A 5,960-nucleotide genomic window follows, 5' to 3' on the forward strand; every position below is an offset into this window, starting at 1 on the left:
GAGATAGAATAAATCCCACTCTCGCCCGTTCCGTAGGGAAACGTGACGCCAGGAGCTCAAGGTGTATGGAGCACTGGCTCACGAATCCGCGACATTGTTTACTGTCGCCAGCAAACTTGTCAGGAAGCGGGAGACGGGATAAAGTCGGAGCAGGGGTGGCAGCGGACAAACTGGCTGTGGCTACACTTGCAGCCTGAACAGCGACAGCAGTGACATCCACAGCTGAGGTTGAACGCTCTAGAGCCGCCAACCTTCCCTCCAGCTGCTGGATGTACCGCTGTAAGCGCTGATCGTCCGCCATTTACTAGCCAGTCCCTGGCGCTAGTGTTCTGTTAGGACTGGCGGAACGCACCAAGAAAGATGTAATAGATGCGTTCGCAGTCCGGGGTCCACCGTGCAGGTGAAAACCTGCTGCTAGTAAATGGCAGCGTAATATGGCGGTGGAAGCGAACCCGGTAAAGCCACAGGTCCGCAATACCGCACTAAAGAGTGCAAGCAAGGAGTCAGCGGACACAACCCCAAGACTCAGGATTGAAGTCCGATTAGACCACTTGCTGACACAACACCGCAACTGGGTGTGTTAGGTAACTATTATTATTAGAGCACCGAAGTGCGAACTGTGCCGTGCTGGCAAACACCACTAAGCACCCAGACGTGGGTCAGGAAGCGCACTACTGGCGCGTGGCGCCGCACTGGCGGACACAGCAATAGACGCTGATACGTGTGTGACACGTTGAGTGGTTAGTCGGGCGCTAGATAGCAGCCATACTCCATACGCGAACAGTCATACAATAGGGTAGGGGTATTTAATGAACGACTTGCACTCACAACAAACACACGTATACAATTGTACACTAGCGCATGGCCGTGCGGTCATGCGCAGTTTATATAGTTGCAGCACAGGAAGTAGCTACAGAAGTTTTGCCCTTTCAGGACCTGCCAAGAGGACCAATGGGATGTGCTGCAGTGCCTGAGCATGTGACCCTCGATCTCCAACGGGAGATCTTGCCCTGGGCATGCTCAGTGTTTGCAAATAAGGACTTAGTCCCAGAGAAGCCCGCTCGCTGCTGCCCAGCACTGGCTTTAATGGCAAAAGCTGGAGAAGCAACAGCAAGCCTAAGCACCGAGTGACACTGAGCCAGACATAAGGACCGTCATCTCTGCTGAGCAGGTTTACCTGTGGCAGGAGAGGAATGGGAGACCGCAGCAGAAGCGGCCCGAGATTCCCCCTGTACAGAAGTGGGAACTCGACCCCTAACAGAGGGGATGGGAGAGAGGACATGACAATTAATTGGGGGAAGAGGGCATGTATGTATAATGAATTGGAGGGGCATGTAGTTATAATGATTCAGGGAAGCAGGAGATGCACATTGGTGGGGGTTTGAGGACGCAGAACAGTGACTAATAATGAATTGGGAGAAAGCGTAATTTATACATTTATTTTGTGGGGAAGAAATGATTGGAATTTTCTGAATGCGATGATACCACATATGTGTATTTTTTATTTAATATTTTTTATGTTTATACATACTGTATTTATATATATATATACATATATTATTTTTACTTTTCACTGTTCCTAATAACTAGAGATGAGTGAACTTGTTCAGAAAAGGTTCACCAATCTCAAATTCGGCACGAACCTTGCATATTCCGATTCGTGATAGGATTCCTGAGTATTTTTCTCAAACTCGGCCAAAATTTTGTAAATGATCGAGTTTCCACTAATGCTTTTATTAGGACTTTGGCTAGAATGGTGTGTTGGGGGTCGAGTTCCCGCCTCTGCACAGGGGGAATCTCAGGCCATCTCTGCTGCGGTCCCCCATTCTTCTCCTGCCGCAGTGGAGCCTGCTCAGCAGAGACATCGGTCCCAGCATCTCGCTCAGTCTGACTCTGTGCAAAGGGTTACTGCTGCTTTTCCAGCTTCTGCCATTGAAGCCAGTAATAGGCAGTGGCGAGCAGATGCTTTTGGGACTAAGTCCTGCTTCTCCCCTTCTGAGCATGCCCAGGGTAAGATCTCTCATTGGAGATCGAGGGTCATATGCTTATATACTGCAGCAAAACCCATTGGTTCTCCAAGAAGGTCCTGAAGTTGCTCAGGCTCTGTGGCAGACCCTCATTGGTCCTTCTAGGAAGGTCCTGTACTTGCTGCCACTATAAAAGGTTTGCATGGCCGTACGGCCATGCGCTAGTATCAAATCTAACTTTTTGAAATTTGCATTTACTAGCCTTCTGACTGAGCACTCCGCCTCTTAGCCACAGACAGGTGTTTTAATCGCAGCAGGTCCATTACCTCTCCACAGAGAGAGAGAAATTTAGTCTAAGAAGAGGTTTCACAGGTACCCATTCAGATGAAGACATTTGTTCTCAACAGGGAAAGCGTAGGACCTGGTATACAAGAGATGCCGTAAAGTGGCTACCAGGTACACGTAAATTGGCCAAGTTATGTGGTAAACGCTCTAATTTTTTTGTGTTTCTAGTGCAGTAATGCAGTCTAACTTTCATATTTTATGTTTGCATGTTTTGGCGCTACAGTGTGCTGCCTTGTTTGTTTGACTGTGTACGAGTTGGTGACTCTATGTTCAGCACCTGTTCACACTTGATCTATGTTTGGATGTGACGGTCAGTTTTTTGAAATTTGTATTTACTAGCCTTCTGACCGAGCACTCCGCCTCTTAGCCACAGACAGGTGTTTTAATCGCAGCAGGTCCATTACCCCTCCACAGAGAGAGAGAAATTTAGTCTAAGAAGAGGTTTCACAGGTACCCATTCAGATGAAGACGTTTGTTCTCAACAGGGAAAGCATAGGACCTGGTATATGAGAGATGCCGTAAAGTGGCTACCAGGTACACGTAAATTGGCCAATTTATGCGCTAAACGCTCTCATTTTCTCATGTTTCTAGTGTAGTAATGCAGTCTAACTTTCATATTTTATGTTTGCATGTTTTGGTGCTACAGTGTGCTGCCTTGTTTGACTGTGTATGAGTTGGTGACTCTAGGTTCAGAACCTGCTCACACTTGATCTATGTTTGGATGTGACGGTCAGTTTTTTTAAAATTAGTATCAAATCTAAGTTATGTGCTTTGTGCCAGTGTGGTTACGTGTATATGTGTTCAGGGCCCCAGCTGAAATAAGCCTCTAGAATACCGGCACCTCTGGTGAGGAGATTGTGTGTATGGATTCAGGGCCCAGGCTGAAATATGCCCCTAGAATACCGATTCCTCCGGTGAGGAGATTGTATGATTGCCTCTTTGATTGCATAACCACAAACTGCTATCTGCTCGGCAGTTGCTGTGTACTCCTGTGAGTTTAACAGGACACAGTGCTTTCTTTAGGCGACTCTGTGAAGTAACAGAGTTCGCTTCTACCGCCATATAGGGCTGCCATTTGCCAGCAGCAGGTTCTCTCCTGCACGGTGGACCCCGGGCTGCGAAGGCACCAAATAACATCTCTCTATTTGCTCGGTGCGTTCCGCCAGCCCTAACATAGTGGTGCTGTATGATGAACGGAAGGGACATGTTTGATGAGGGAGGAAGTCAGAGTAGCCGTGGACTGTTATTCTTTTTTGTGTATTAGTATGTGGAGATCCCGGCAGCCAATCAGGAAGCAGAAACCATCCACAACGTCCAAACACAAGTGCATGTGTCCTTGACTACCAAAGTCACATGTCCCTCTCCATATAAAAAGCGGACAAATGGCTTTTGTGAGTGTAACAGAATGGTGAGGCTGCTGCTGCAAGTAGTCAGATAGTTAGCTAGGTGGTTTATTCTCGGCTTGTTGAGATAGATAGGATTCAATGTCAAATCAACCATTCAACATATAGATCTGGATTGCTAATTCTATTGTGCAGCCACAAGTCGCATCCACAGTGCTGCTGATTCTGAGCTACAGCGACCAGTCGCCGCTTCAGCATATAAATCCTTTGTGCTAATTGTGTAGTCCAGCCACCAGTCCACATTTCAACATATAAATCCTTTATGTTAATTGTGTGGTCCATCTACCAATCCACATTTTCAACATATAAAATCATATGAGCTAATTGTGTGGTCCAGCCACCAGTCCACATTTCAGCATATCAATCCTTTGTCCTAATTGTGTGGTCTAGCCACAAGTCCATATTTCAGCATCTAAATACTTTTTGTTAATTGTCACCGTTCCAAATTTCAATATATAAATCTTTTTTGCTAATTCTGAGGTCCAGCCACACTATCTCAGCAAATAAATTCTGATTGTTAATTTAGTGACAGGAGACTGACAGGGTTATGAAACAGGGTTCTGAAACAGCTGGTTAAAAGGGGGGAAGGGTACATCCAACATGAATGGGAAAAAGCAAGGTCATGGTAGAATGGGTAATACTGTAGGTGAGATGTTTGTTTGTACGTGAGGTAGATGGAAATGTTACTGAAAGCTCTAAGCAAAAACCACCTCATCCTTTCCAAAGACAACTGACAATTTGTGTTACTAGATGGGCTACCAGACTTCCTTTCTCTAGCAGCAGCACAGCGGTACGCCTTTTAGATCATTTTTTGAAATGTTGAGACTCCAAGTTGGGTCTCCATCTGGTGGGTTGCCTGTAGTGGAAGGGGTCTCAGTGCACCATTATACTATTTTTACTCTGGGGAAATTGATGCCACTTTAGTGATGTGTACCAATATTTTTTTGAAATGTGAAGACTCCAAGTTGGGTCTCCATCTGGTGGGTTGCATGTAGTGAAAAGGGTCTCTGGCACCAGGCCTACACCTGTCTTTCATCCACCTCTTACTGATCAATGTGTAAGCTTGGCCCTGTCCCATCCATCTGTGCTGCGCCATTATAAAATGTATACTATGAGTTAATTAATGCCACTTTTCCTGGTGTTTGACCTTCATTTTTTATGTATTTGGACTCAAAGTTGAGTCTCATTCATGTGTGATGCCTGACTTTGGGAGGGCTCCTTGCACAGCAGGCCTACACTGATCCCTTACCCACCTCTTAATTTCAACTTAATTTCAAAGCTTTTAATGATGGCCCAGACCCTAACTCATGCACGGCCTATGCCTGACTGTTGTGCCATTATAACATTTCTACTGTGGGTCAGTAAATGCCACTTTTCCTGGTGTCTGCCTCTAATCTTTGGAAATTTGTGGACTCCAAGTTGGGTCTCCTTCATGTGTGTTGCCTGAATTTGGCGGGGCTCTCAGAGCACCAGGCCTTCATCTGTCACTTATCCACCTGTCGTATGCATCCATGCTTCACAATTGTACTACTTGTACTCTAGTACTCTGAGTCCACTTTCCTGGTTTCTTCCCCTAATTTGAGCTGTTTTGGCAGCTTTCTGAAGGTGTGGTGTTTGGTTTTCTGTCCCTATGAATTCAATGGGGTTCAGATAAGTTTCACGAATTGTTCGACGAACATCAGGAAGGTCGCCGATCCGAGCCAAACCAAACCTTAAAACTTTAAACATTTTGCTCATCTCTACTAATAGCCCATTTAGGGGACTTAAAGATACAATCATCTCATCCCTTGTGCCTTTTTACAGCCTAGCCACAGGGAGAATTTCAAAGGAGTTTAGTAATGACAAGCATGGAGGTCTTCAATAGACCCCCCCGGTTGTCATAGCAACCCATTGGCGACTTGCCATTATGCATAAGAGCTATATATTAATGGTGGGTGCATGCCTGTATTCAATAAAGCAGTGTGGGGGATTTTCTATTCAGGAAACATATGTGTACATGTTTGTGACCTTTTTTTATTTTCAGGTGTGTGATGATCAGTGCGGTAAATGCGGAGGAAGTCATCATGAAAGTTTGAGAAAAGATGACGAAGAATAAGGCTGTAATAGGGAAGATATGTTTCTTGGTAACTTACTGGAGGATGTAAAAATGTGCTATGTGCAGGGGTACTGTATAGGAATACTGTATAGGGGTATGTTTACATGGACTGACCAGTGGCACTAAACGACCATCAATCTGTAAACAAAT

Source organism: Ranitomeya imitator, chromosome 4 (assembly GCF_032444005.1).
Source record: "Ranitomeya imitator isolate aRanImi1 chromosome 4, aRanImi1.pri, whole genome shotgun sequence".
NCBI lineage: Eukaryota > Metazoa > Chordata > Amphibia > Anura > Dendrobatidae > Ranitomeya > Ranitomeya imitator.